Source organism: Lissotriton helveticus, chromosome 6 (assembly GCF_964261635.1).
Source record: "Lissotriton helveticus chromosome 6, aLisHel1.1, whole genome shotgun sequence".
Taxonomy (NCBI): domain Eukaryota; kingdom Metazoa; phylum Chordata; class Amphibia; order Caudata; family Salamandridae; genus Lissotriton; species Lissotriton helveticus.
The window spans coordinates 2,107,787,074-2,107,809,236 of record NC_136067.1 but is presented as its reverse complement, the minus strand read 5'-3'; positions in this window follow the sequence as shown (position 1 = coordinate 2,107,809,236).

Here is a 22,163-nt window from a genome sequence, read left to right as displayed (position 1 = left end):
CTGTGGTCAGTACGCCATTCCAACGAGTGGGTATTGATATTGTTGGGCCTCTGGACCCCAAGACAGCCATGGGCAACAGGTTCATCCTGGTCTTGGTGGATCATGCCACCCGGTACCCTGAAGCCATCCCTCTGAGGACAGTGACGGCCCCCGTGGTGGGGCGTGCACTAATGGGAATTTTCTCCAGAGTGGGGTTCCCTCTAGAGGTGGTGAGCGACAGAGGGACCAACTTCATATCCAAGTATATGAAGTCCCTTTGGCAAGAGTGTGGTGTAACCTACAAGTTCACCACACCTTACCATCCCCAAGGAAATGGGTTGGTTGAAAGATTCAACCGAACCCTGAAGGGCATGATCATGGGCCTGGAAGGTCCAATGAGGCGTAAGTGGGACGTCCTCTTACCATGCCTGCTCTTTGCATACCGCGAGGTGCCACAGAAGTCTCTAGGGTTCAGCCCCTTTGAGCTGCTGTATGGTCACCCCGTGAGAGGACCACTGAGTTTGGTAAAGGAAGGCTGGGAGCAATCTCCCAGGAAACCTCCCCAGAATGTATATAGCTACATGCTGGCCTTCAGAAACCAAACCAGGCGCTTCAGACAACTTGCTGAGGCAAATCTGGAAGCTAGCCAGGAGGAGATGAAGCGGTGGTACGACCAGAATGCCACTCTGGTAGAGCTTCAGCCTGGTCAAGAGGTGTATGTCTTGGCCCCAGTGGAACCCTGTGCACTTCAGGATAAGTGGACAGGCCCATTTGAGGTTGTGGAGCGCAAGAGCTCAGTGACATACTTGGTGGACATGAAGACGCCCAGGAATCCTTTAAGGGTCTTGCATGTCAACCGCCTCAAGCCCCACTTGAAAAGGTCCGAAGTGGGCATGCTGTTGGCCACTGATGATGGAATGGAGGAGGAGTCTGAGCCTCTTCCTGACCTCTTAGTGGCCTGTGAGAAGGATGGGTCAGTGGATGGAGTTAACCTCTCACCCACCCTGACCCCTGAGCAACAGGAAGACTGCCGCCAGTTGCTGGGGCAGTTTCCAGACCTGTTCTCCCTGGTTCCTAGTGTCACAGATTGGTGCGTCCATGATGTGGACACAGGAGACAGCTTACCTGTGAAGCATAAGGCTTACAGGGTAACTGACAGGGTCCGGGCCTGCATCAAGGAGGAGGTCTCCAAGATGCTTGCTCTTAGGGTGGTTGAGTCTTCCAGCAGTCCTTGGTCCAGCCCCGTGGTCTTGGTCCCAAAGGCTGCTGCGCCGGGAGCCACACCTGAACTCCGGTTCTGTGTGGACTACAGAGGACTCAATTCAGTCACCAAGACTGACGCGCACCCTATCCCCAGAGCTGATGAGCTCATTGATCGGCTAGGGGCTGCCCGGTTCCTCAGCACGTTTGATTTAACGTCTGGGTACTGGCAGATCGCCTTAACCGATGGGGCAAAGGAGAGGTCAGCATTCTCCACACCAGATGGGCATTTCCAGTTCCGGGTGATGCCATTTGGGATGAAGAATGCCCCTGCCACCTTTCAGAGGTTGGTCAACCAGGTGTTGGTCGGGCTGGACGAGTTCAGTGCCGCCTACCTGGATGACATCGCAGTGTTCAGTGGCACCTGGCCAGAACACCTGCAGCACCTCTGGGAAGTGTTGATGGCGCTGCGCAAGGCAGGCCTCACAATCAAGGCAAGCAAGTGTCAGATTGGGCAGGGCTCCGTGGTGTACTTGGGACACCAAGTGGGGAGTGGCAAGGTGGCACCCTTGCAACCCAAAATTGAGACCATCCTGGCTTGGGAACCCCCCAAGACCCAGACTGCAGTGAGAGCCTTCCTGGGGCTCACTGGGTATTACAGGAGGTTTGTCAAGGGCTATGGCACTATTGTGACCCCCTTGACAGAACTGACTTCTAAGAAGCAGCCCAGGAATGTGATTTGGACTGACACCTGTCAGAAGGCTTTTGACACCCTGAAGACTGCCATGTGCACGGCGCCCGTGCTCCTGGCTCCTGATTTCTCCAAGGAATTCATAGTGCAAACAGACGCTTCAGAGCATGGTGTAGGGGCTGTTCTTTCACAGATGACTGAGGAGGGCTTTGACCAACCCGTAGCCTTCATAAGTAGGAGGTTACTTCCACGGGAAAGTAGGTGGAGTGCAATAGAGCGAGAAGCATTTGCTGTGGTCTGGGCACTGAAGAAGCTAAGACCCTACTTGTTTGGGTCTCACTTCCGGGTTCAGACAGACCACAGGCCCCTCAGATGGTTGATGCAAATGAGGGGTGAGAACCCAAAACTGTTGAGGTGGTCCATCTCCCTACAGGGTATGGACTTCACGGTGGAACACCGCCCTGGCACAGATCACGCCAACGCTGATGGTCTGTCCAGATTTTTCCGCCTTAGTGATGAGGAACTCCCTGGGGAAGGGTAGTTCTCCCCACATTTCAGCTGGAGGGGACACGTGTTAGACCTGGCACCTTGGCGTGAGTTTCCCTTCCACTTTTTGCTGTTGTGCCTCCAATGTTTTGATGGTGTCTGCTACTCAGGGCGCTGCGCCACGGCCAACCCGTGCCGCAGTGCAAGTGCTCCCTACTGTAAAGTGTACATATGATTGATGTCCATGATTGGTTCATTGGATTTACTGTTAGTCCCTAGTAAAGTGCCCTAGGAGTGCCAGGGCTTGTGAATGCCAATACTGCTAGTGGGCCTGCAGCGCTGGTTGCGCCACCCACAGAAGCAGCCTTAAAATGTGTCTAGGGTCTACCATTGCAGAACCTGCGTGCAGTCTGGTACTGTCATGCTAGCTGGGCAAGTGCACCCACTTGCCAGCCCCTGAACCTTCCCTTAACTTCATATTAGTCACCCCTATAGTAGGCCTGAGGGCAGGGTGCATTGTCGTGTAAGGTAGAACATGCCCTGATGTGTGTGGCATGTTCTAATAGTGAATTACTGCCAAATTCGTTTTTCACTATTGTAAGGCTACCTGTTCCCTTCTAGGCCAGATGGGCTGCTGGAATTATTACACTCTATAATCCCAGCAGGCTCAGGGAACATGGTAGAAATTCGTGTTTAGTATGCCTGAACTCAGAATAATAAAATACTTCTTTTAGTAAAGTTTATTTTAATATCCTGTGTTTGCAAATGCTACTTTTAGAAAGTTAGCATTTGCTTGCCTAACCATTTCAGCCCGCATCTGCTTGGATGTGGATCTGACTGTCTGGTGTGTGTGAGTGACAGGGCTGGGAGTTGACAGGTAGTGATTAGCAGGAGGGCCCCTTAATGGGTGGTGGGAGTTTCCCCTGAATGATGCATCAGGCTGTGCTCTGCCTCCACAATGCTGGCTCCGCCCTCCTGGGGAGCGACTGATGACTCAGCCTGCACCTGGCCCAGGAAGGACCGAAGCTTGTCAACAAAGTACTCAGGCCACTCCTGCCCTCTCAATGCCGGCTCCGCCCCCCTGGGGAGCGGCTGATGTGCCTGCCCTCACACTGAATACAGAAGTCATAAGTACCCACAACAAGTACTCAGAGACTGAAGCAGTTATGCAGAGGCCCCCCTGGCCAGTGAGAACAAAAGAAACTGTGTATAAAAGTAGGAGCCCTGCTCCTTGTAAATTAGATCCAGTTTGCGCAAAGAAGAAGCTCTGCCGGAAGAGAAGGACCCTGGAAGCTGCGAGGAGAAGTACTGACTCTGACCCCAAGAGACTGGCCTGTAGTGGGTGCCTTGCTGCTGAAGGAGAGCAGGAGAAGAAAGACTGAAAGACTTTGCTTTTATCCACCTTGTGCTAAAACTTTTACCAAGATCTCCAAGGGCTTGCTGTGAACTTGCCCCCTGACCAGCGCCCCAGGAACAGTGGGCGCTACCCTGTCCCCCTGGAAGAAGGAGCTGCTGTGAGCCCGCAGCCTGATCGACACAGCTGCTGAAGGAAAGAGGAGCGCGCTGTGAGAGAATCCCTGCGCCCCTCCTACGAGGCCCTTGGCACCCCGTCCCGCCGAGCACCGCATCTGCTAACTGGCCGGCACCAGGTGACATCGAAAGGCCCAGCCTCGCTGGCCTAATCACCGTCCCTACCGCCTGCCTAACTGCGAAGCACCGCAAGAACGGACTTAGCCAAGTATCTGCTGTGACCTGAGAGGCTTGTGTGCGCCTCACGCTGCTACCCGGGGCTCTGCCCCCCTTTTCCAGGACCTGAGGTGTGTCGCCGTCTGCCCGACCCGCGCCGCAACGCCAACCTCCGAGTCAGAGCCGAGCCGCCGCTCGCTCCAACCTCGGGAGGAAGACACCGCGACGTGAACCGCCGAGCCGGCCTACACCCGACCCCTGCAGAAAGACAAAGGTACTGTTTCCCGTCCCGCGGTGCGAGCCGCTGTCCCACCTCGCTCGCACCGCCATCTGCCTCAGCCGAGCCCCCGGAGCCGCGCAGTGAGCGCTCCCCGGGCCCCCGCCCTCTCCCCTGACAGCCGTGCAGCGCGCTCGTCAGGCTGCCAGTGACTCCCCGGCCGCCGATCCCGCTAGAAGCGTGAGATTGGGCAGACCGGGTCCGATCGTGGGCGCAGAGAGGCCCTGGCTGATTGAAATTCTTGCTGAAGGAACGTACCAGGACTAGGGAAGAGTCCGCAACCCTTTTTAAGCACCAGAACAATTCTTTTAACGCTGATACAAAGACCTGTGGCATAATCAGAGAGTAACTGGAACCGTTTTCTTAAACTACGCAAAGACTGTATTTACAAGCCTGATCTAAAGATATATATAAAGAAGATATTTTTACAGAAATCCAGTCTAGTGTCATTGTGTGGTGGGTTGATGGTCGTTGTGTGTGATGTTGCAAATGTTTAACCCTATGTACTCCAGAGTTTAGCCTAGACTGCTTGCGCCACACTACCTAAAGGGCGAGTAGGGGTTATTTCTGGGAGTAATCCTTTGCCCTGACTTAGAGGAGAGGGTCCCTGCTTGTCGCAAGTACAAACCTGCGCCAACCAGAGACCCCCAATTCTAACAAAGGGTCTGTACCAGGGCCATGGTGGGAGCTGCAGGACTCTACAGACCTGGGGCCCTGCAGAGGAAGGGACAGTACTAAGTCCATGGTGGGAGCTGCAGGACTCTACAGACCAGGGGCCCTGCAGAGGAAGGGACAGTACTAAGTCCATGGTGGAAGCTGCAGGACTCTACAGACCTGGGGGCCCTGCAGAGGAAGGGACTGTACCAGGGCCATGGTTTGAACTGCAGGACTCTACAGACCTGGGGGCCCTGCACAGGAAGGGACTTTACCAGGGCCATGGTGGAAGCCACAGGACTCTACAGACCTGGGGCCCTGAAGAGGAAGGGACTGTACCAGGGCCATGGTGGGAGCCTTGGGACTCTACAGACCTGGGGGCCCTGCAGACGAAGGGACTGTACCAGGGCCATGCTGGAAGCCACAGGACTCTACAGACCTGGGGCCCTGAAGAGGAAGGGACTGTACCAGGGCCATGGTGGGAGCTGCAGGACTCTACAGACCTGGGGCCCTGCAGAGGAAGGGACTGTACCAGGGCCATGGTGGGAGCTGCAGGACTCTACAGACCTGGGGCACTGCGGAGGAAGGGACTTTACCAGGGCCATGGTGGGAGCCACAGGACTCTACAGACCTGGGGGCCCTACAGAGGAAGGGACTGTACCAGGGCCATGGTGGGAGCTGCAGGACTCTACAGACCTGGGTCCCTGCAGAGGAAGGGACTGAACTAAGTCAATGGTGGGAGCCGCAGGACTCTACAGACATGGGGGCCCTGCAGAGAAAGGGACTGTACCAGGGCCATGGTGCGAGCCATAGGACTCTACAGACCTGGGGCCCTGCAGAGGAAGGGACTGTACCAGGGCCTTGGTGGGAGCTGCAGGACTGTACAGACCTGGGGGCCTTGCAGAGGAAGGGACTGTACCAGGGCCACGATGGGATCCATAGAACTCTACAGACCTGGGGCCCTGCAGAGGAAGGAACTGTACCAAGGCCATGGTGGGAGCTGCAGGACTCTACAGACCTGGGGGCCCTGAAGAGGAAGGGACTGTACCAGGGCCATGGTGGGAGCTGCAGGACTCTACAGACCTGGGGCCCTGCAGAGGAAGGGACTGTACCAGGGCCATGGTGGGAGCTGCAGGACTCTACAGACCTGGGGGCGCTGCAGAGGAAGGGACTGTACCAGGGCCATGGTTGGAGCTGCAGGACTCTACAGACCTGGGGGCGCTGCAGAGGAAGGGACTGTACCAGGGCCATGGTGGAAGCCACAGGACTCTACAGACCTGGGGGCCCTGCAGAGGAAGGGACTGTACCAGGGCCATGGTGGGAGCTGCAGGACTCTACAGACCTGGGGCACTGCAGAGAAAGGGACTGTACCAGGGCCATGGTGGGAGCTGCAGGACTCTACAGACCTGCGGGCCCTGCAGAGGAAGGGACTGTACCAGAGTCATGGTGGAAGCCACAGAACTCTACAGACCTGGGGGCCCTGTAGAGGAAGGGACCATACCAGGGCCATGGTGGGAGCTGCAGTACTCTCCAGACCTGGAGGCCTGAAGAGGAAGGGACTGTACCAGGGCCATGGTGAAAGCCACAGGACTTTACAGACCTGGGGCCCTGCAGAGGAAGGGACTGTACCAGGGCCATGGTGGGAGCTGCAGGACTCTACAGACCTGGGGGCCCTGCAGAGGAAGGGACTGTACCAGGGCTATGGTGGGAGCTGCAGGACTCTACAGACCTGGGGACCTGCAGAGGAAGGGACTGTACCAGGGCCATGGTGGGAGCTGCAGGACTCAACAGACCTGGGGGCCTGAAGAGGAAGGGACTGTACCAGGGCCATGGTGAAAGCCACAGGACTCTACAGCCCTGGGGCCCTGCAGAGGAAGGGACTGTACCAGGGCCATGGTGGGAGCTGCAGGACTCTACAGACCTGGGGGCCCTGCAGAGGAAGGGACTGTACCAGGGCCATGGTGGAAGCCACAGGACTCTACAGACCTGGGGGCCCTGCAGAGGAAGGGACTGTACCAGGGCCATGGTGGAAGCCACAGGACTCTACAGACCTGGGGCCCCTGCAGAGGAAGGGACTGTACCAGGGCCATGGTGGGAGCTGCAGGACTCTACAGACCTGGGGGCCTGAAGAGAAAGGGACTGTACCAGGGCCATGGTGGAAGCTGCAGGACTCTACAGACCTGGGGCCCTGCAGAGGAAGGGACTGTACCAGGGCCATGGTGGAAGCTGCAGGACTCTACAGACCCGGGGGGCCCTGCAGAGGAAGGGACTGTACCAGGGCCATGGTGGAAGCTAGAGGACTCTACAGACCCGGGGGCCCTGCAGAGGAAGGGACTGTACCAGGGCCATGGTGGGAGCTGCAGGACTCTACAGACCTGGGGGCCCTGCAGAGGAAGGGACTGTACCAGGGCCACGATGGGAGCCTCAGGACTCCAGACCTGGGGGCCCTGCAGAGGAAGGGACTGTACCAGGGCCATGGTGGGAGCTGCAGGACTCTACAGACCTGGAGCCCTGCAAAGGAAGGGACTGGACCAGGTCCATGGTGGAAGCCACAGGACTCTATAGACCTGGGGGCCCTGCAGAGGAAGGGACTGTACCAGGGCCATGGTGGAAGCCACAGGACTCTACAGACCTGGGGGCCCTGCAGATGAAGGGACTGTACAAGGGCCATGGTGGGAGCTGCAGGACTCTACAGAACTGGGGGCCCTGCAGAGGAAGGGACTGTACCAGGGCCATGGTGGGAGCTGCAGGACTCTACAGACCTTGGAGCCCTGCAGAGGAAGGGACTGTACCAGGGCCATGGTGGACGCCACAGGATTCTACAGACCTGGGGGCCCTGCAGAAGAAGGGACTGTACCAGGGCCATGGTGGAAGCCACAGGACTCTACAGACCTGGGGCCCTGCAGAGGAATGGACTGTACCAGGGCCATGGTGGAAGCCACAGGACTCTACAGACCTGGGGGCCCTGCAGAGGAAGGGACTGTACCAGGGCCATGGTGGAAGCCACAGGACTCTGCAGACCTGGGGGCCCTGCAGAGGAAGGGACTGTACCAGGGCCATGGTGGAAGACACAGGACTCTACAGACCTGGTGCCCTGCAGAGGAAGGGACTGTACCAGGGCCATGGTGGAAGACACAGGACTCTACAGACCTGGGGGCGCTGCAGAGGAAGGGACTGTACCAGGGCCATGGTGGAAGCCACAGGACTCTACAGACCTGGGGCCCTGCAGAGGAAGGGACTGTACCAGGGCCATGGTGGGAGCTGCAGGACTCTACAGACCTCGGGGCCCTGCAGAGGAAGGGACTGTACCAGGGCCACGATGGGAGCCACGGGACTCCATACCTGGGGGCCCTTCAGAGGAAGGGACTGTACCAGGGCCATGGTGGGAGCCTCAGGACTCCAGACCTGGGGGCCCTGCAGAGGAAGGGACTGTTCCAGGGCCATGGTGGGAGCTGCAGGACTCTACAGATCTGGAGCCCTGCAGAGAAAGGGACTGTACCAGGGCCATGGTGGGAGCTGCAGGACTCTACAGACCTGCGGGCCCTGCAGAGGAAGGGACTGTACCAGAGTCATGGTGGAAGCCACAGGACTCTACAGACCTGGGGGCCCTGTAGAGGAAGGGACTGTACCAGGGCCATGGTGGGAGCTGCAGTACTCTCCAGACCTGGAGGCCTGAAGAGGAAGGGACTGTACCAGGGCCATGGTGGAAGCCACGGGACTTTACAGACCTGGGGCCCTGCCAAGGAAGGGACTGTACCAGGGCCATGGTGGGAGCTGCAGGACTCTACAGACCTGGGGGCCCTGCAGAGGAAGGGACTGTACCAGGGCTATGGTGGGAGCTGCAGGGCTCTACAGACCTGGGGACCTGCAGAGGAAGGGACTGTACCAGGGCCATGGTGGGAGCTGCAGGACTCTACAGACCTGGGGGCCTGAAGAGGAAGGGACTGTACCAGGGCCATGGTGAAAGCCACAGGACTCTACAGCCCTGGGGCCCTGCAGAGGAAGGGACTGTAGCAGGGCCATGGTGGAAGCCACAGGACTCTACAGACCTGGGGGCCCTGCAGAGGAAGGGACTGTACCAGGGCCATGGTGGAAGCCACAGAACTCTACAGACCTGGGGGCCCTGCAGAGGAAGGGACTGTACCAGGGCCATGGTGGGAGCTGCAGGACTCTACAGACCTGGGGGCCTGAAGAGGAAGGGACTGTACCAGGGCCATGGTGGAAGCTGCAGGACTCTACAGACCTGGGGCCCTGCAGAGGAAGGGACTGTACCAGGGCCATGGTGGAAGCTGCAGGACTCTACAGACCCGGGGGCCCTGCAGAGAAAGGGACTGTACCAGGGCCATGGTGGAAGCTAGAGGACTCTACAGACCCGGGGGCCCTGCAGAGGGAGGGACTGTACCAGGGCCATGGTGGGAGCTGCAGGACTCTACAGACCTGGGGGCCCTGCAGAGGAAGGGACTGTACCAGGGCCACGATGGGAGCCTCAGGACTCCAGACCTGGGGGCCCTGCAGAGGAAGGGACTGTACCAGGGCCATGGTGGGAGCTGCAGGACTCTACAGACCTGGGGCCCTGCAGAGGAAGGGACTGTACCAGGGCCATGGTGGGAGCTGCAGGACTCTACAGACCTGGGGGCGCTGCAGAGGAAGGGACTGTACCAGGGCCATGGTTGGAGCTGCAGGACTCTACAGACCTGGGGGCGCTGCAGAGGAAGGGACTGTACCAGGGCCGTGGTGGAAGCCACAGGACTCTACAGACCTGGGGGCCCTGCAGAGGAAGGGACTGTACCAGGGCCATGGTGGGAGCTGCAGGACTCTACAGACCTGGGGCACTGCAGAGAAAGGGACTGTACCAGGGCCATGGTGGGAGCTGCAGGACTCTACAGACCTGCGGGCCCTGCAGAGGAAGGGACTGTACCAGAGTCATGGTGGAAGCCACAGAACTCTACAGACCTGGGGGCCCTGTAGAGGAAGGGACCGTACCAGGGCCATGGTGGGAGCTGCAGTACTCTCCAGACCTGGAGGCCTGAAGAGGAAGGGACTGTACCAGGGCCATGGTGGAAGCCACAGGACTTTACAGACCTGGGGCCCTGCAGAGGAAGGGACTGTACCAGGGCCATGGTGGGAGCTGCAGGACTCTACAGACCTGGGGGCCCTGCAGAGGAAGGGACTGTACCAGGGCTATGGTGGGAGCTGCAGGACTCTACAGACCTGGGGACCTGCAGAGGAAGGGACTGTACCAGGGCCATGGTGGGAGCTGCAGGACTCAACAGACCTGGGGGCCTGAAGAGGAAGGGACTGTACCAGGGCCATGGTGAAAGCCACAGGACTCTACAGCCCTGGGGCCCTGCAGAGGAAGGGACTGTACCAGGGCCATGGTGGGAGCTGCAGGACTCTACAGACCTGGGGGCCCTGCAGAGGAAGGGACTGTACCAGGGCCATGGTGGAAGCCACAGGACTCTACAGACCTGGGGGCCCTGCAGAGGAAGGGACTGTACCAGGGCCATGGTGGAAGCCACAGGACTCTACAGACCTGGGGGCCCTGCAGAGGAAGGGACTGTACCAGGGCCATGGTGGGAGCTGCAGGACTCTACAGACCTGGGGGCCTGAAGAGAAAGGGACTGTACCAGGGCCATGGTGGAAGCTGCAGGACTCTACAAACCTGGGGCCCTGCAGAGGAAGGGACTGTACCAGGGCCATGGTGGAAGCTGCAGGACTCTACAGACCCGGGGGGCCCTGCAGAGGAAGGGACTGTACCAGGGCCATGGTGGAAGCTAGAGGACTCTACAGACCCGGGGGCCCTGCAGAGGAAGGGACTGTACCAGGGCCATGGTGGGAGCTGCAGGACTCTACAGACCTGGGGGCCCTGCAGAGGAAGGGACTGTACCAGGGCCACGATGGGAGCCTCAGGACTCCAGACCTGGGGGCCCTGCAGAGGAAGGGACTGTACCAGGGCCATGGTGGGAGCTGCAGGACTCTACAGACCTGGAGCCCTGCAAAGGAAGGGACTGGACCAGGTCCATGGTGGAAGCCACAGGACTCTATAGACCTGGGGGCCCTGCAGAGGAAGGGACTGTACCAGGGCCATGGTGGAAGCCACAGGACTCTACAGACCTGGGGGCCCTGCAGATGAAGGGACTGTACAAGGGCCATGGTGGGAGCTGCAGGACTCTACAGACCTGGGGGCCCTGCAGAGGAAGGGACTGTACCAGGGCCATGGTGGGAGCTGCAGGACTCTACAGACCTTGGAGCCCTGCAGAGGAAGGGACTGTACCAGGGCCATGGTGGACGCCACAGGATTCTACAGACCTGGGGGCCCTGCAGAAGAAGGGACTGTACCAGGGCCATGGTGGAAGCCACAGGACTCTACAGACCTGGGGCCCTGCAGAGGAATGGACTGTACCAGGGCCATGGTGGAAGCCACAGGACTCTACAGACCTGGGGGCCCTGCAGAGGAAGGGACTGTACCAGGGCCATGGTGGAAGCCACAGGACTCTGCAGACCTGGGGGCCCTGCAGAGGAAGGGACTGTACCAGGGCCATGGTGGAAGACACAGGACTCTACAGACCTGGTGCCCTGCAGAGGAAGGGACTGTACCAGGGCCATGGTGGAAGACACAGGACTCTACAGACCTGGGGGCGCTGCAGAGGAAGGGACTGTACCAGGGCCATGGTGGAAGCCACAGGACTCTACAGACCTGGGGCCCTGCAGAGGAAGGGACTGTACCAGGGCCATGGTGGGAGCTGCAGGACTCTACAGACCTCGGGGCCCTGCAGAGGAAGGGACTGTACCAGGGCCACGATGGGAGCCACGGGACTCCATACCTGGGGGCCCTTCAGAGGAAGGGACTGTACCAGGGCCATGGTGGGAGCCTCAGGACTCCAGACCTGGGGGCCCTGCAGAGGAAGGGACTGTTCCAGGGCCATGGTGGGAGATGCAGGACTCTACAGATCTGGAGCCCTGCAGAGAAAGGGACTGTACCAGGGCCATGGTGGGAGCTGCAGGACTCTACAGACCTGCGGGCCCTGCAGAGGAAGGGACTGTACCAGAGTCATGGTGGAAGCCACAGGACTCTACAGACCTGGGGGCCCTGTAGAGGAAGGGACTGTACCAGGGCCATGGTGGGAGCTGCAGTACTCTCCAGACCTGGAGGCCTGAAGAGGAAGGGACTGTACCAGGGCCATGGTGGAAGCCACGGGACTTTACAGACCTGGGGCCCTGCCAAGGAAGGGACTGTACCAGGGCCATGGTGGGAGCTGCAGGACTCTACAGACCTGGGGGCCCTGCAGAGGAAGGGACTGTACCAGGGCTATGGTGGGAGCTGCAGGGCTCTACAGACCTGGGGACCTGCAGAGGAAGGGACTGTACCAGGGCCATGGTGGGAGCTGCAGGACTCTACAGACCTGGGGGCCTGAAGAGGAAGGGACTGTACCAGGGCCATGGTGAAAGCCACAGGACTCTACAGCCCTGGGGCCCTGCAGAGGAAGGGACTGTACCAGGGCCATGGTGGAAGCCACAGAACTCTACAGACCTGGGGGCCCTGCAGAGGAAGGGACTGTACCAGGGCCATGGTGGGAGCTGCAGGACTCTACAGACCTGGGGGCCTGAAGAGGAAGGGACTGTACCAGGGCCATGGTGGAAGCTGCAGGACTCTACAGACCTGGGGCCCTGCAGAGGAAGGGACTGTACCAGGGCCATGGTGGAAGCTGCAGGACTCTACAGACCCGGGGGCCCTGCAGAGAAAGGGACTGTACCAGGGCCATGGTGGAAGCTAGAGGACTCTACAGACCCGGGGGCCCTGCAGAGGGAGGGACTGTACCAGGGCCATGGTGGGAGCTGCAGGACTCTACAGACCTGGGGGCCCTGCAGAGGAAGGGACTGTACCAGGGCCACGATGGGAGCCTCAGGACTCCAGACCTGGGGGCCCTGCAGAGGAAGGGACTGTACCAGGGCCATGGTGGGAGCTGCAGGACTCTACAGACCTGGGGCCCTGCAAAGGAAGGGACTGTACCAGGTCCATGGTGGAAGCCACAGGACTCTATTGATCTGGGGGCCCTGCAGAGGAAGGGACTGTACCAGGGCCATGGTGGAAGCCACAGGACTCTACAGACCTGGGGGCCCTGCAGAGGAAGGGACTGTACAAGGGCAATGGTGGGAGCTGCTGGACTCTACAGACCTGGGGGCCCTGCAGAGGAAGGGACTGTACCAGGGCCATGGTGGGAGCTGCAGGACTCTACAGACCTGGGGGCCCTGCAGAGTAAGGGACTGTACCAGGGCCATGGTGGAAGCCACAGGACTCTACAGACCTGGGGCCCTGCAGAGGAAGGGACTGTACCAGGGCCATGGTGGAAGCCACAGGACTCTACAGACCTGGGGGCCCTGCAGAGGAAGGGACTGTACCAGGGCCATGGTGGAAGGCACAGGACTCTGCAGACCTGGGGGCCCTGCAGAGGAAGGGACTGTACCAGGGCCATGGTGGAAGACACAGGACTCTACAGACCTGGTGCCCTGCAGAGGAAGGGACTGTACCAGGGCCACGATGGGAGCCGCAGGACTCTACAGACCTGGGGGCGCTGCAGAGGAAGTGACTGTACCAGGGTCTTGACGGGAGCTGCAGGACTCTACAGACCTGGTGCCCTGCAGAGGAAGGGACTGTACCAGGGCCATGGTGGGAGCTGCAGGACTCTACAGCCCTGGGGCTCTGCAGAGGAAGGGACTGTACCAGGGCCATGGTGGGAGCTGCAGGACTCTCCAGACCTTAGGGGCCCTGCAGAGGAAGGGACTGTACCAGGGCCATGGTGGAAGCCACAGGACTCTACAGACCTGGTGCCCTGCAGAGGAAGGGACAGTACCAGGGCCATGATGGAAGTCAAAGGACTCTACAGACCTGGGGCCCTGCAGAGGAAGGGACTGTACCAGGGCCATGGTGGGAGCTGCAGGACTCTACAGACCTGGTGCCCTGCAGAGGAAGGGACTCTACCAGGGTCATGGTGGAAGCCACAGGACTCTACAGACCTGGGGGCCCTGCAGAGGAAGGGACTGTACCAGGGCCATGGTGGAAGCCACAGGACTCTACAGACCTGGGGCCTGCAGAGGAAGGGACTGTACCAGGGCCATGGTGGAAGCCACAGGACTCTACAGACCTGGGGGCCCTGCAGAGGAAGGGACTGTACCAGGGCCATGGTGGAAGCCACAGGACTCTACAGACCTGGGGGCCCTGCAGAGGAAGGGACTGTACCAGGGCCACGGTGGAAGCCACAGGACTCTGCAGACCTGGTGCCCTTTAGAGGAAGGGACTGTACCAGGGCCATGGTGGACGCCATAGGACTCTACAGACCTGGGGGCCCTGCAGAGGAAGGGACTGTACCAGGGCCATGGTGGGAGCTGCAGGACTCTCCAGACCTTAGGGGCCTGCAGAGGAAGGGACTGTACCAGGGCCATGGTGGAAGCCACAGGACTCTACAGACCTGGGGGCCCTGCAGAGGAAGGGACTGTACAAGGGCCATGGTGGGAGCTGCTGGACTCTACAGACCTGGGGGCCCTGCAGAGGAAGGGACTGTACCAGGGCCATGGTGGGAGCTGCAGGACTCTACAGACCTGGGGGCCCTGCAGAGGAAGGGACTGTACCAGGGCCATGGTGGAAGCCACAGGACTCTACAGACCTGGGGCCCTGCAGAGGAAGGGACTGTACCAGGGCCATGGTGGGAGCTGCAGGACTCTACAGACCTGGGGGCCCTGCAGAGGAAGGTACTGTACCAGGGCCATGGTGGAAGCCCCAGGACTCTGCAGACCTGGGGGCCCTGCAGAGGAAGGGACTGTACCAGGGCCATGGTGGAAGACACAGGACTCTACAGACCTGGTGCCCTGCAGAGGAAGGGACTGTTCCAGGGCCACGATGGGAGCCGCAGGACTCTACAGACCTGGGGGCGCTGCAGAGGAAGTGACTGTACCAGGGTCTTGATGGGAGCTGCAGGACTCTACAGACCTGGTGCCCTGCAGAGGAAGGGACTGTACCAGGGCCATGGTGGGAGCTGCAGGACTCTACAGCCCTGGGGCTCTGCAGAGGAAGGGACTGTACCAGGGCCATGGTGGGAGCTGCATGACTCTCCAGACCTTAGGGGCCCTGCAGAGGAAGGGACTGTACCAGGGCCATGGTGGGAGCTGCAGGACTCTACAGACCTGGGGCCCTGCAGAGGAAGGGACTGTACCAGGGCCATGGTGGGAGCTGCAGGACTCTACAGACCTGGTGCCCTGCAGAGGAAGGGACTCTACCAGGGTCTTGATGGGAGCTGCAGGACTCTCCAGACCTTAGGGGCCTGCAGAGGAAGGGACTGTACCAGGGCCATGGTGGAAGCCACAGGACTCTACAGACCTGGGGGCCCTGCAGAGGAAGGGACTGTACCAGGGCCATGGTGGAAGCCACAGGACTCTACAGACCTGGGGGCCCTGCAGAGGAAGGGACTGTACCATGGCCACGGTGGAAGCCACAGGACTCTGCAGACCTGGTGCCCTGCAGAGGAAGGGACTGTACCAGGGCCATGGTGGACGCCATACGACTCTACAGACCTGGGGGCCCTGCAGAGGAAGGGACTGTACCAGGGCCATGGTGGAAGCCACAGGACTCTACAGACCTGGTGCCCTGCAGAGGAAGGGAATGTACCAGGGTCTTGATGGGAGCTGCAGGACTCTCCAGACCTTAGGGGCCTGCAGAGTAAGGGACTGTACCAGGGCCATGGTGGAAGCCACAGGACTCTACAGACCTGGGGGCCCTGCAGAGGAAGGGACTGTACCAGGGCCATGGTGGGAGCTGCAGAACTCTACAGACCTGGGGGCCCTGCAGAGGAAGGGACTGTACTAAGTCCAAGGTGGGAGCTGCAGGACTCTATAGAAATGGGGGCCCTGAAGAGGAAGGGACTGTACCAGGGCCATGGTGGAAGCCACAGGACTCTACAGACCTGGGGGCCCTGCAGAGGAAGGGTCTGTACCAGGGCCATGATGGAAGCCACAGGACTCTACAGACCTGGGGGCCCTGCAGAGGAAGGGACTGTACCAGGGCCATGGTGGAAGCCACAGGACTCTACAGACCTGGGGGCCCTGCAGAGGAAGGGTCTGTACCAGGGCCATTGTGGGAGCAGCAGGACTCTACAGACCTGGGGGCCCTGCAGAGGAAGGGACTGTACCAGGGCCATGGTGGAAGCCACAGGACTCTACAGACCTGGTGCCCTGCAGAGGAAGGGACTGTACCAGGGCCATGGTGGGAGCTGCAGGACTCTACAGACCTGGTGCCCTGCAGAGGATGGGACTGTACCAGGGCCATGGTGGAAGCCACAGGACTCTACAGACCTGGTGCCCTGCAGAGGAAGGGACTGTACCAGGGTCTTGATGGGAGCTGCAGGACTCTCCAGACCTTAGGGGCCTGCAGAGGAAGGGACTGTACCAGGGCCATGGTGGGAACTGCAGGACTCTACAGATCTGGGGGCTCTGCAGAGGAAGGGACTGTACCAGGGCATTGGTGGAAGCCACAGGACTCTACAGACCTGGGGGCCCTGCAGAGGAAGGGACTGTACCAGGGCCATGGTGGAAGCCACAGGACTCTACAGACCTGGGGCCCTGCAGAGGAAGGGACAGTACTAAGTCCAAGGTGGGAGCTGCAGGTCTGTCCAGATCTGCAGACTGTGCACGTGTTTTGTGTGTGTGTAGGGAGGGGCACTGTTTTGGTGGGAGCTGCATAGGTGGTCTGACCTGAGGGGACCAGTGAAGCAGGGGCTATCCTGTCTTATTGTGGGCTAAAGGGTTGTTCTGTGGGAAGGAAGTGCACTGGTGGGAGCCATGGGGTGTTCAGGTCTGGTCGGCGGTGGTCCTCAGAGAAGGGGGCTGTCCCACTACTGGTGCAAGCAGCAGGTGTTCAGACCAGTGCACCAATACCTCTAGGGGTGACAGAGTGGTGCTTTACAAATGTTGAGAAGGAGACAGCGAAACAGGCATGGCGCGGTGGAAGGATATTCTATGGTGGTGGGGTACGGATTTGCAGGAGAACTGTCAGCTGTGGCAGGTGAAAGGTATTTTAGAGGAGCGTGGTGAGGCGCAGCAACATGATCTACTAGTGGGGAGGATGTTGAGGACGAAGATCTCCTCGCTGTACTAGTGGTGGGCGGTAGTATATCCAGGCTTTCTGGTGCTGGGAGCAGGCCTGGCTTTTGGCACGTCGGCAGCAGGGCCATGCAGCGGTCTCCATAAGTAGCGCTGGGAAGAGCCGATAGCCGAGAGGGGTGGGCTGAGGCATGGAAGGGTTGGGAGACTAGCCAAGAACTACAACGACAGGAGTAAGAAGCACCGGTACACAGCAAAACTGCAATAGCAATGACATTAACCAGTACAGCACAATAAAACTATATCCAAGTAGCAGCAGCAATGAAGTGAAAAAGAGCAGGAGAGTCTAGGGAGAACAGCCAGATCGAACCCGTAGGTTCACAATGAAAGATGAGTGAGCTGGCCTCTGAGCATGCTCAGGCAGGAGGAAAGAGCTAGATGACTCAATGTGTGTCCTCTATTGTCAGTACTAACAAAGTAAAATGTTTTTGTATAGCTGTTTTAAAACCTTCTTGGAGCGTTTCCAAATGCTGGGACGTCCGTCTACAGCCCCCGTAAATGCATTTTTTGGCACAAAGTGATGCAGGAGCCCAGGGTGTCTCAGGCGGGTCTGCACACCGTGCCTCCGCAGCTCGCGCTGCACGTGCTCGGGATCAACAGTGCGCCGAGCTCATCAGTGGCACCTTGAACTTACATGCACCTTGAACTTGTTTTTTTTTTTAGGTCGACCTCTGCCAATGCGCTTGCGCATTGCAGATGTCTCTCTATAGTAGCTGAAACAAACTCTTTGAACCAAGCGCGGATTTGGATTACATGCAGTTCATGTGCCCGTGCACGCACTTCAGACCCGCCACAGCAATGCCGAGAAAGCTTCACACTTCAAAGGCTCCCTTCCACCCTTCCTTTGATATCCACCGCACGTGGCCTCTGCCTGTCGCCTCTCCGTCCTTCACAGCCCCTCTCTGTCGTGAATCTTAGCTTAGTAAAGAAATCTCTGGGTCCTAGCGCGCTCTCGATTTTCTCCTCCAAGATGTCTCCTTTTCGGTTTCTACGTTTGCATCTCTCTCACACCCCGCTATGTCAAGTTTTTAATGCATCTTACTCCCCTTGCTTGTCTTACTCATTTCGTTTTTCCAAAACTTGCATTGTATTGTATTGTATTGAACTTGTCCTCAGCCCCTCCCCACCTTTGTGCCTAGTCTCCTAATTCTCGTCTGTCCCCACACCCCTGTCCGCTCCGTATTTGCATTTGTGTAAACAGGCATTTCCCTCCACCAGTGCATCCCTAGAGTCCACCCCCCTACCAGTCATTTGCATCAAACCTTTCCTCCGTGGCTGCGAAGGCCGCACTAGACCTTTCCCCACTTGCTGCTGAGGAGGCCCCACTAGACTTTTCCCCGGGTTGTCGCTTCTGTCGATCACTGTCTTCCAACCAGCGTCACTGGTCCCTGCAATATCTTTTCAAGGTTGACGAGCCTCACTGGACTCTCCCGAGTCCACATCCTCCGTTCTGTCCAGGGTTGAAAGGCCTGATTGCCTGCCGGGAAGTGCTAAACTCCCAGACGAAACTTCTTTGTCCATTGGCACGCATATCCACCTCCCAGTAGCTCCCTCCAAGACACCCCAGTGTCTGAATTACTGGTACCCACTGCCCTGCCCCTGCACTGCCGTGGTGGACTCCCCGTTCTCTTCCTGTTGAATACCTTCGTAGGCTTCTTCTCTTGACTCATACCTGCAGTGACCTCTCCCTCTAGCCCCATACTGCCTCCTGCCGCATTCTCCTTCTGATCTTCCCTCCATTGGCCCTGCTGAAATGCCTCACATGCCCTTTCACGTGATGGGAGCCTTAAGCCCCACCCCTGCATCTCTAATGCATCGTTTGCCGCAGCCTTGCTGACCTGCAAAGCTGCTGGGCACCCCGCCTCCTCAGCGCCTGTCTCGCGCACCACAGGAGCACTCCTTGCACGCTTCCCATGCCGCACGCATCCCTCCTGACTTAAATGTACCGCTGCTGCCATGACAGCCTGCAGATGCTGGCGATCACCCATGGCACCAGGTAAGGAAACTGGTCCGGCTACTTAATGGGCCTCATGTCCCAGTGACACTTCTTTCTTGCTTCGCAACGTTTTGGGGTGCTGCAGCGAACATGTAAATATCACAACTGTCATTTCCTCTAGTGCCCTCCTCAGTGGCCGACGTCGGATCAAGCTGATAAAATATATTCATTAATCCAAGAGGTTCGTACCCAAGACGCCCATGGCAGCTCAATAAGTCAACAGCTCAAACAATTGTAATACCTAACTCGCCGTCAACTCAATCAAAAAATGCACGCATCAACTCTAGTTCAATATCATAAAGCCCAAAGAATACCTAGAGGCCAAAGACTAGCAATCAAGCCAATGTTATTCCGTTTTAAGCTCAATGCCAAATTCATGGAAAAATGGTATAGCATACTTAATAAATGCTCAATAGACCTGATACTCCTGATAGTAGAAGAACTATCGAAAACCATAAGGGAGTTAGAGGAACAGATCAACATACTAAAAATGGATTTGGAAGCCAGATTGGAGTCCAATACATGGCAGATGAATCTGGAAGGCATAAACCAAAAACTGGATAAATACAGCAAGGAACTACAGGAGGGGAAGTTACGTAAATACAAACGTGATACAATAGACTATAAGCTCAATGAAGTGTACACGTGGGCTAATATTTATACAAGCAGAAGATTTGATCCCAAAAAAATAACAACGACAACTCACTCATCAGAGGAAAGCTTGGTTACAGACAAGGAGATTACAATCAATAGGGGACCAGTTAATGTACCCTCACAAACAACAAGAGTAACCACTGAATCTACTGAAGCACAACCAACAAGCAGTAGTGTGGCTTTTTTGTCACAGGTTCAAAACAAAGGGCTACAACCCACGCAACAAACAGGCGGATCCAGCGAAATCGGCCGACCAGGCGAGGAAGCGGCAGGCAAATCATTGAGAAGGGGGGAGGACAGTGGTTTAATTATAAACATCTCAACCATAAACTTAACCAAACTCCAAACTAAAGTCTTGAACAAAGGGTTATCATTTGTACCCACCACAAGAGCGAATGAAATTGAAACTGAGGCAGCTCAGTATCGGTTTATGAGAACCTTAAGATTACGCCACTTCTTCACAAATGTTATGGAACCCAATACACAAACCTTGCAAGACCAGGGTGGACAATTTAAACCTAAAAGTACCTTCCAACCACCGGTCTCACATAAAATGTTGGACACCTTCGAGATCATGGTCAAAAAGGATATTGAGACATTGGATTTTAAGAAAATTAAACACCAGAATTTAACCAAAACAGAACAACATACTCTACAAAATCTCACGAATAACAAACAGCTTACAATCCACCCAGCAGACAAAGGGGGAGCGATAGTAGTAATGGACACTGCTTACTACAAGAACAAAGTTGACACACATGTGTCGGATAGTAACACCTATCTGCAATTGGAAATTGAACCCACTCAACAAATACAATTAATGCTGAATGGACTACTACAAGATGCAGTGGAACAAGGATGGATAGACACAAAGACCCGGGCATATCTAAATACAGCACACCCTAGATGTCCTAAATTATATATGATCCCGAAAATTCACAAGAACCCACAAGATCCACCATTCAGACCAATCGTATCGGGGTGTGGATCAATATTTGATCCCCTCAGAAGATATCTGGATTATTTTTTGCAGCAATTCGTTCAAACTTGATTTCACCACTGATTTTTTAAATAAACTTGCAAATCTGTCTCAGGACTACTGTAAAAGCTGGATACTGTGCACCATCGATGTGGTTGCGCTTTATACTTCCATTCCCAACACAGCTGGACTAGAATCCATATAATGGGCACTGTTACAGATGGGAGACCTACAAACTGAAAAAATCTTTTTACTTAAATTGTAAAAATTCTGCCTACAGAACAGTTATTTTGAATGGAATGACCGATATTTTGCCCAACTCACGGGAACATCCATGGGATTTTTGGGAGCACCGGCATATGCCAACATCTTTATGGCTCAGTTTGAATCAGAAAATTTGATGAACTCACCACAATGGTCACAAATTAGGATGTATTGTCGATTCATCGATGACATCTTTTTAATTTGGCAAGCTCCGATTAAAGTGCTGGAACAGATGATCATGGAACTGAACACAGTGAATCCCAGAATACAGGTTACACATAAAATTGATTCCCGGACCATAGACTTTCTTGATGTAAGAATCATCAAAACAGAAACAGGTTTTCAGACGGAATTATACTTCAAACCAACAGATCGCAATAATGCTTTGACTTACAATAGCTTCCATCCGAGAAGTCTAATCAGCAACTTGCCATTTTCACAACTCATAAGGATTAAACGTATTTGTTCAGAAACAAACACATGTTTGATTAAGATGGATGAACATTTGCTTAAGTATGAAGAAAGAGGTTATCCGATGGACATGTTGAAGCAAAGTAAAGAAAAAGTCATTAAAATGGAGAGAAAGGATTTGTTACTAACTCAAGTCAAAACGACCAAAGACAAAATGGCATTTGTATCTAAATATACCACCCAATCAAAAGCAATCAAAAAAATCATCAACAAAAGATGGGAATTATTATCCACTGAACCAGATTTTAAAGGCCTCTTCAAGAAAGTACCACTACACGCGTATACCAGAGGGCGAAATCTGACAGAAATTCTTAAACACCCAAAACCACAAATCGAGGATACAGTGTATAAAGGAACAACAAGGTGTCAACATTGCATACACTGCAATAATGTCATCACAGGAGATACATTCAATCATCCAACAACAGGAAAAGCAATCAAATTAAGGCATACAAGTGATTGCAACGCCCAAAATGTGATTTATGGCATTAAATGCCCATGTGAGAAGATGTATGTGGGAAAAACGGAGCGCAAAATTAAAATCAGAGTCACGGAACACAAGAGCAAAATCAGAAATTTAGCATTATCTTCACCATTAGCACAACACTGGAAAGAATTTAACCACTTTATTTCCCAATTACGCTTTTTTGTCATAGAGAAACTAGCAATACAACAG